Source organism: Curcuma longa, chromosome 17, assembly GCF_044706935.1.
Source record: "Curcuma longa cultivar G26 ecotype Majalengka, Jawa Barat chromosome 17, ITB_CL_G26_1.1, whole genome shotgun sequence".
NCBI classification, from domain to species: domain Eukaryota; kingdom Viridiplantae; phylum Streptophyta; class Magnoliopsida; order Zingiberales; family Zingiberaceae; genus Curcuma; species Curcuma longa.
The window spans coordinates 8,850,891-8,860,002 of record NC_133877.1 but is presented as its reverse complement, the minus strand read 5'-3'; positions in this window follow the sequence as shown (position 1 = coordinate 8,860,002).

Sequence of the window (9,112 nt, the reverse complement as noted above, 5' to 3'; positions counted from 1 at the left end):
GGCTATGCTTGTATTAGGAATATTTTCTAGGGGTTAGGTAGCAAGTCATAGAATCAATACCCTGAGTTTCTTGATGTTAAAGTACAACCATGGTTATCCTCCTCTCTCCACACTTATTATATTATTTCCTCTGTTCTTAATGTTTTAACTAAAATGTGTATTTTAAAATATGGTTGCCAAAGAAGAAGCTTTGAATTTGTTTCTTCCACCATGATGTGTATGGGGTGCAGAACAGTTTAATCTCATATCCTAGTTCTCCACCATTTTGTAACAGTGCAATTCTCCCATGCCTTTTTGCCGCATGTCTATCTTTATGAGCATTTGTTAACAATGGTAATACCATAGTTCAAGGCTACACCAATGAGTTAATTATGTTTTAGTTTTACAAAATGCGCCATTCCTCTCACTTCATAATTGTGCATTGTTACGCCATAGGCCACTCTCTGCTTGTATATTATATATGTCAATGTGGAAGTTTAAATCACCAGGTATGCAGGAATGGAGATGGCACATCTTGTATGTGGTGGCTGCCGAATTCTATTGATGTATAATAGAGGTGCAAAAAATGTAAGATGCTCCTGCTGTAACACAATCAATTTTGCAAGACCAGGTCTGTGTTTTTTTTACGTTCTGTTAACTTTTACATATAATTATTATAGTTCGGTGACCCCATAGTACTTACCTGTATTTTGTACTAATGAATTTATGATTAACAAGACTGAATGTTTGTCATGCATATGAACTTGCTAGTCATTCTAGGTTCTCTAATTTGCATTTTGTTGGCCCTTTGGATTGAAACTTTGTTGGTCCTTTGGATTGAGTCCTCTTGTTCAGATGATTTGTTCTTAAAATGCTTTCTATTTTCAACAAGATAGCCATCTGGCAGTAACAATAATAGGATGCAAATGTTCATCTTTTTAGATCTTTGAAGACGTGATGTATGGAGAGAGGAATACTTAAGACTAGAGGTAAGTAGTACAAACTTTGTCTGAAGTCCTTTTTTATTTTTTGTTCTTATTATTAGTTTAAATTGGTAAATTTTGATTAGGAGGTCCAATACTTGTTAGAGATTATTCAATACAAAGCTTTTTTTGTATTATATCATGTTTTAGAGAGCTACATTCTCTACCAAATCTGGCATCATATAGGTGATAGTCAAAATCATTCATTTTAGTAGAGAATAATTTTTAAAGTGTATTTTATTTAACATAAAATATTTCCTAAAATATATTTTATATATTTCCTAAAGTGTCTTTACATATTTAGTTTATAGGTTTAAGTTTTAATTTTAAGAATGATACTTTTTCTTTATCATGTTTTCTTATGCAGGAGAAAAAAAGATACTGACGGAGAAAGAAGCAGAGTCTCCGGAGAGCAAAAACGAGCACAATGATTCTATTGCATCTTTTTAATTCTTTATCCTCAACCCTCTTGACATTACATATATTGATATATGTATGTGGATGTGGATTGATATGTATAATAATTTGTAGAATGTGGATTGACGATATATATAGATGTGGATGTTTGTGATTTTAATTTGTGTGAATTGATATGTGTATGTGGATGTGGATTGATATTAATATGTGTACAGGTTATTTGTAAAATTTGATTCGATCCGATTGGATCGTGTATTGTATCTATGGGATAATCATCAAATAAAGGGGTAGGAAAGAAAAATTTTGATTTTGCGACGAATTTTGCGACGAAAATGATTCCGTCGCCAAATTCGTCCCCAAATTCGTTGCAGATTTGCGACGAAAACTAGATTCGTCGCCAATCTGCAACGAATTCTGCGACGAAAATGATTTCGTCCCAGAATTGTCGCAAATCTGCAACGAATTCTGCGACGAAAATTATTTCATCCCAGAATTCATCCCCAAATTCGTCGCAGATTTGCGACGAAAATCAGATTCGTCGCAGATTTGCGACGAAAATGGAATTCGTCGCTAATCTGCGACGAAAACATTTCGTCGCAAATCTGCAACGAAAATGATTCGTCGCAGATTTGCGACGAATTCGATTTTCGTCGCAAATCTGCGACGAAAAAATTTCGTCGCAAATCTGCAACGAAAATGATTCGTCGCAGATTTGCGACGAATTCTATTTTCGTCGCAAATCTGCGACGAATTTGGGGACGAATTTTAGTTTTCGTCGCAAATATCTGCAACGAAACGAGAAATTTTGTCGCCAAACTTGGCGGCGACTTTATAGCAACGAAAAATAATTCGTCGCAAAATTCGTCGCAAAATATTCTGCGACGAATTTTTTTTTAAAATTCGTTGCAGAATTCGTCCCAAAATCAGTGTTTTTTTGTAGTGTCATCTAACTTGACAATAGATAAATTCCTTGACACTTTATAAGCATCAACCATAGATGCCCATAGAGTGGTTCGAGGGAAAGCTTGAAGAACATACCTCACCAGATCACGGTTGTCGATCTTCTCACCTATGACATGGAGACCATTCATGATCTCCTTGAATCGCCCGTGCATCTGACTCACCGTCTCGTTTGGCTTCATTATGAAGGATTGGAGTTGTCCAACCAAGAGATCCCTCTTGGCTCGTCTCGATTCGCTTGATCCTTCATTCAGTTCGATGAGCTTTTCCCAGAGTTCCTTGGCCGAATTGAATGGACCGACCTTGCTTAGTTGCTCCTTTGAAAGTCCACATTGCAATGTAGTCGTGGCTTTCGCATTTGCTTGTGCCTTCTTGCATATGTCTTTGGACCAATCTTTTATAGGGAGAGGGGCTCCAGAAGCGTCCTTCGGTTTCTCAAACCCATCTACAACACTGAACCAATTTTCAATATCATTCATAAGATAATACTCCATTCTACCTTTCCAGTATGCAAAGTCATTGCCGTCGAAGTAGGGCGGTCGTGCGGTGTTGTATCCCTCTTGAAACGCCATTGATATATTTTTTCGGTTGAACGTTGATTCTTCCGAAAAGAGCCTTGCTCTGATACCACTTGTTGGGACCGATGCGTTCGCTAGAGGGGGGTGAATAGCATTTTTCGCTCTTGCCTGCAAGATTGTCAGTGGAAGCACAAAAACAAAAGCAAGATAGAAGAAACCAACGCTAACCCGGTTTGTTTACTTGGTATCCACCTCAACGAGGTGACTAGTCCAAGGATCCACACACACAGACGACCTTTTCCACTATGAAAAACCTCCTTTTCAAAGCACGCTTTGAAGGCGGAGAAACCCTCACACAATCAGTCTCTTCCTTTCACAAGATCTAAGTGAAGTTTTGAGGAAGAGGAGAGAGATGTTACAGAGTCAGAATTTTGTCAGAAAGGTGTAAAAATGAACTGTACTTTTCTTTGGCGTCGTCTTCTATTTTTATGTATTTCTCGTACATCAGTCGACTGCTCCAAGGGCCAGTCGACTGATGGACTTCAACGGCTCTTTAATCTGCATTTAATCAGCTAGCTGTCGCTCCAACGATCGTCTATCAGTCGACTGCACCATCACCAGTCGACTGCTCCAGTCGACTGATGGACTCGACTGATTTTTCTGTTTGGTCACCAGTCGACTGATGAACAGTACCAGTCGACTGATCCTTCTGAAACCTCTGTGTGTGCTTCTGATCAACCACCAGTCGACTGCATCAACAGTGTCAGTCGACTGATCAAGCTGAAACTCCCCTTTCAGTTTCTTCTTCAGCCCTTAGCCTTGACGCAAACCTTCAAACGTCTTCCACAAGCCTCGTGCCCTTCCTTGCACTAGCTTGAGACGTTTTTCTCAGCTTTATCGTGCTAAGTCTTCCTTTGCCAAGAGGCCGCGCCTCCGGGACATCATCCTTTGCCAAGATGTCGCGCCTCCTGGACTTCACCAAATACCAAGACTCCATTCCTGGACTTTCCTGTGGACTCAAACCACACAAGTTAGATCACCAATATTGCCTAACTTAAACTCATTTTAGCTAAACATTAAAATCCAAATCACTTGGGGCAAGATTGCACCAACAGATGTTAGGCAAGAGTAAGTCCAAACAAATCAAGGGATATTTATGACATTCATATAACGATCCATGAAACATTCTCATGGCAGGTTAATTCAATACATATTCTCTAATATATACTCATGTGTCAACTTGATATCTTATATCTATGACTTGTGAGATTAAGTCATCAGTTAACCTACATGCTAGTCTCAACGCATTAATATTGCCCTTATATTAAAGTTTGACTAGAAATAATTAAGAATAGTATTCTATATATATCTTTACAACCTCCCACTATCAATTCAACCAATTGATACGTTGTAGACTAGAACTTACTACCCTAGGACATTATTATACTTATTCATTTGACACAGATCTGAAGTAAATATAATAACCATAAATTTTATTTTTTATTAATGAAATATGATACAAAAATTTTCTTATTAATCATCTCATAATTGGCTCTAGGGTTAATACTAACACAATCGACTGATAGGAGGGAATCAATCCTGACTTAAAGGCTATAAAAGATGGGTTTCGAGGAGCTTTTTAACGCCAATTCTTGGGGGGTTTGGAGTAAAGTGTTGTTGTATTTCTAGACCAACAAGAGGCATTTCTAAGCAACAAGAAAGCATCTAAAGCAAGTTTCTCATTATAAAGTAGTTTTCGATTTTATTTGTTTTTGTATCTTATTTTGTTATAAGAGGCTTCTCCAACTCTGGAAGGTATCCGAAAATGAGAAGATTATAGTAGTAGGAGATCGTTAGAGCTAGGCCTTTGATTAGTTGCCTTAAGAGGCGGATACCACGTAAATCGCGAAGTTGTGCATATGACATCAAAGTTTGAGTCAAGTTTTCTGTTGCACATTCAAACGATGAGCACAAGATCGGGATGAGCAATCAGAGCTATTCACTCCTTCTAGCTCACAAAGTCGTAACATTTATGAGAGCACCATAGTATGCACCACAACCTACCCGTGGTGCATTCCACGATCGTGGCACTTCAAGATGGTGTCTTCCCTTATTTTAAAGAAATTTTGTTAGTCTCTCATTCTTTTTAAGAAATATTATTAGTTGCTCCTTTATTTTAGGAAATTATGTTAGAGTTGCCCTATATTTTAGGAAATTTTATCAATATTCTAAAACTATAAAGGAGGCAAGCGGCGATGGCTACAAGACATCTGGTGATCAAGGAGGGATCTCTAGACTATGACATCAATGACTTATAACTCTAAAGGTCATGAAGTAATTTTCTTAATTCTAGGATTATGAAATAACTCGATGGTGAATTAATAATTATAGTTTATTATTCTTCTCTTTTATCGTATGATATGCTTGATCCTTGATTCAGATTTTAGTATACTTAACATGCTAATATGTATTAATGTACGTTAACATATATCTTAGAGAAAAGGGGAAGAATCGAAAGGTGAATTCTGATCTCGAACCTCTAAGAATTGGAATTGAGGGTCACGAAAATAGTCCAAACTCTCTCGATACCAGTGACTATCATAGAGTGTAAAGGATCTATCATAATTCGACTACCATGAAAGTAGGGGCTATGTTAGGATAGATACACTAGTGTTCTCGAAAGGGAGCATATAATATCTTAGAATAAACCATCTTCAAGCATGATCTAACATTGACTTAAGAGAGAGATTCACAACTAAATTGTTAACAAACGTCGTGATGAAATCGAAGCCCTAGGATTGTCTCTAAAATTGGTTTTCTCACTATTTTTAATTCTACTTTCTTCGTTTGTTTGCTTTCTTTGTTTGCTTGTTTTCATAATAATTCTCTCATTTTGATCTGTCTAGATAACCTCCGTTATATGTAAATTAGTAGTCAATAATACGGTCCTGAAGGATAATATTTTTTTACTACTTGACGACGATTGTGCACTTGCAGTTAGCACGCATCACCTCGCAGGATCGAGCTCCTCTCCTTGGGCGAGTCTGGATCGGTATTATGGTAGTTTACTATTCTTATCATCTTCCCGACCTTGAGTGATCGAGTTCCTCTCCTCGGGCGGGTCTAGATCAATGTTTAGTACTCTTCTTATTTGCTATGAATTAACATCCCACTTGAGAACATCCCCAGAAAGACGTACTTTGGGAACATATTCGCTTGGGAACATCTCTGGAAAGACATTGTGTCTCGAGAACATTTTCTCTTGAGAACATCCCTGAAAAGTCATTACAGCTTGGGAACATCCTCGAAAAGACGTTGTGACTTGGAACATCCCCACTCAGAAATATCCTTGGAAAGATATTGTAAACTTTATGCCTTGCAGCCTCGTTACCAGCTAGAGCATAGGAGTATTGTTGTTCAAGAACGTCCTTTATATACCCCATTCGGGTCACAGGAACATTTCATTCAGGAATATTTCCCCTAGGCTAGCTCCCTCCTACTCATAATTCTAATTGTCTCTGACAGGTAGCAAGCGTGAGCCCCACACTAGCCCATGCCTTTGGCGGCTTGCAGATGAATGTGATAGCTTATGTGGACAACTTGCTCCACGCCTCCTAAATCCAACTTGGTTTGACTTCGCTCCTCAGCTCAACTTGGTGGGGGGACTAGTGATGCTATCAGGCTTTGCTCTCCTTCCAGCTTAGCAAACCTAAGGACCTGAGATTTGATAACCCATTATGACATAGTAGCTCACCTCTATAAATATGATAATAAGGGAAGAAAAAAAGGATAACGGGTAACAACTTCTTACTGTGCATCTTCTTTAATCATCAAACTCTTCTCCCTTGGAGAAGGCATTGCACTTTCTTGCAGCTCTTCTTTCTCGTGAGAGCACCACATTTTTCTTTATTTCATCTCTGTGCTAACTTTCTCTTTTAGATCCATACGACTTGACCGTCTGAGGGGTCACGTTAGCTCTTAGATGACTGATATTGACGTGCAAGTGAAAGATGCATTCGAGTGTGGGTGAAAGACTCATTCGGGTGCAGGAGCACAGTAGGAGTTGTTGGTGTGGCAGTCTCATAGCAGCTCGTTGGACGTAAAGACTCTACTACATTTGAACATGAAGGGAAATTAATTAAGGTGTGGTTGGGCATCTAAATGGAGGTGAAATTATTGGTCCGCATAATTTTGTCGTTTGTGTACTATCAATCAATTTCATGCTCATGATGCTGAAATTCAAAAGAATACCCGATCGACATGCATGCACCAATCATGGCAGTGTTGAAAAATCGACTTGTACCTTTCAACATCTAGAAGTATATATATATATATATATTCACTCTTGCCAAAAGAACATGTACACCGTTGACAATTGCATTAATTTAACTGTTTGTTTCGCAACTAATCGGATCGTGACAGTGATAAATTAAAGAAAAAATATAATGTTCCATTGCTCACATTTAATTATATATGCTTTCCAATTAATGGATGGATATATTAAAATAATAAATGAGAGAGTTCAAATTTTTTTTAATGCATAAATATATTGACCAAAAAAATCATATCATATTCTCCATTCGGAAAAAGTTTTGCAATTTTGGAAAAACTGTTTTTTTTATTAAATAATCTTTGATTTTAACTTAAATAAGGTACATATCTTTTTCTTGTGCTTAGAAAATCAATCACCATTTGTATAAAAGCTATATATTACTTTTTTTTTTCTTTCAGAATTACTAATAAAAAAAATTTGTATATATATATATATATATATATATTTTGTTTTTGTTGGAAGAGCTTGTTTGAGTTTTTACTTGGACGGTAGCGAACCATCCGAGTAGCGATGCCATACCACCGCTGGCTTTTACCCTTTCTCACTCTTGATGTCTTGGTTCTTCAAATCCCTCCACGTCTTCACTCATGTACATGCAGTGCTAAAATGATCTAGTTAGAATCGGGATGGGTTAACGATGTCAATGTTAATCCTAGCTAGAGTGATTGATTAGAGAATTTTTATATTATATTTTATTAATAAAGGTAAAATTTTGATTATTATATTTACTTTATGTTTGTGTCAAATGAATAAGTATAATAATATCTTTGGGTAGTAGGTTCTATTCTATATATATCAATTGGTTGAATTGATAGTGAGATAATGTAGAGCACTACTCTTAATTATTCCTAGTCAAATATTAATATATAAGGGCAATATTAATGCGTTGAGACTAGCGTGTAGGTCAATTGATGACTTGATCTCATAAGTCATGAATATGGGATATCACGTTGATACATGGGTATATATTTTTCTTTTTGCAGAAAATATATACTGAATTGATCTGCCATGAGAAAATTTCATGGATCGTTATATGAGTGTCATAAACTTTCTTATAGTAACTATTAGTATGAATAGTTCTTAGACCTGAAGTTACTACGGTTCCCTACATAAAGAGTTGTATAATTTGATATCGTCAAACGTTATCTGTAACAGGGTGGACTAGTGTAAAGTCGATCACTGGATATGCAATGAATTATGCTGAGAAATGTGAGTGATGTAGATGATATCTATCTCTCCCATATGACGGGAGTGATATCTATGGACCCTTTGATCAAGTAAGAACTATTAGAATGCATGACTATACTCAAATGAGTCAATATAAGATATTGAACTCATTTACTTGAGTGAGTCTACTCAGAGATCAAGAAACACAAATATTGATAAGAGGATGACACGGTCTATGTCTCATTGATTAATCTCGATATCGAGGATAGAATGACAAAGTCATACATTATAATAGATACAGAAAGGTTAGGTCAGATCTCGACATTCTCGTCATTTGGGTAGCAATGATGCATTGCTAGATGTCACTCATTATTTATGTGTCTAAAGCGGTTTAGATGCATTACCAACGTTACGAGAACCTATTGGGTCACACACAAAGAACGCAATGTTTCAAAGATAAGTTGATTTTAGTTTGACTAAAATGTGATCTGAAATTGGATTAAAGATTAATTGAGTTAAACTCAAATGAATCCAATTGGATTATGAGATTGAGTCTAATCCAAATTAGACTTACTTAGATTAGACTCAACTACTTAATAATGGATAATATTCATTAAAAGAGTTTAATGAAACATTATTAAAGAGGAAAGCTAAGAGACATTCTATTCATTGGATGAATAGAAGATGAACAACCAAAAAGAATACCAAGAGTTTTTGGTATTCATTGTGATTTATGGGCATTAAGAGGAGGGAAA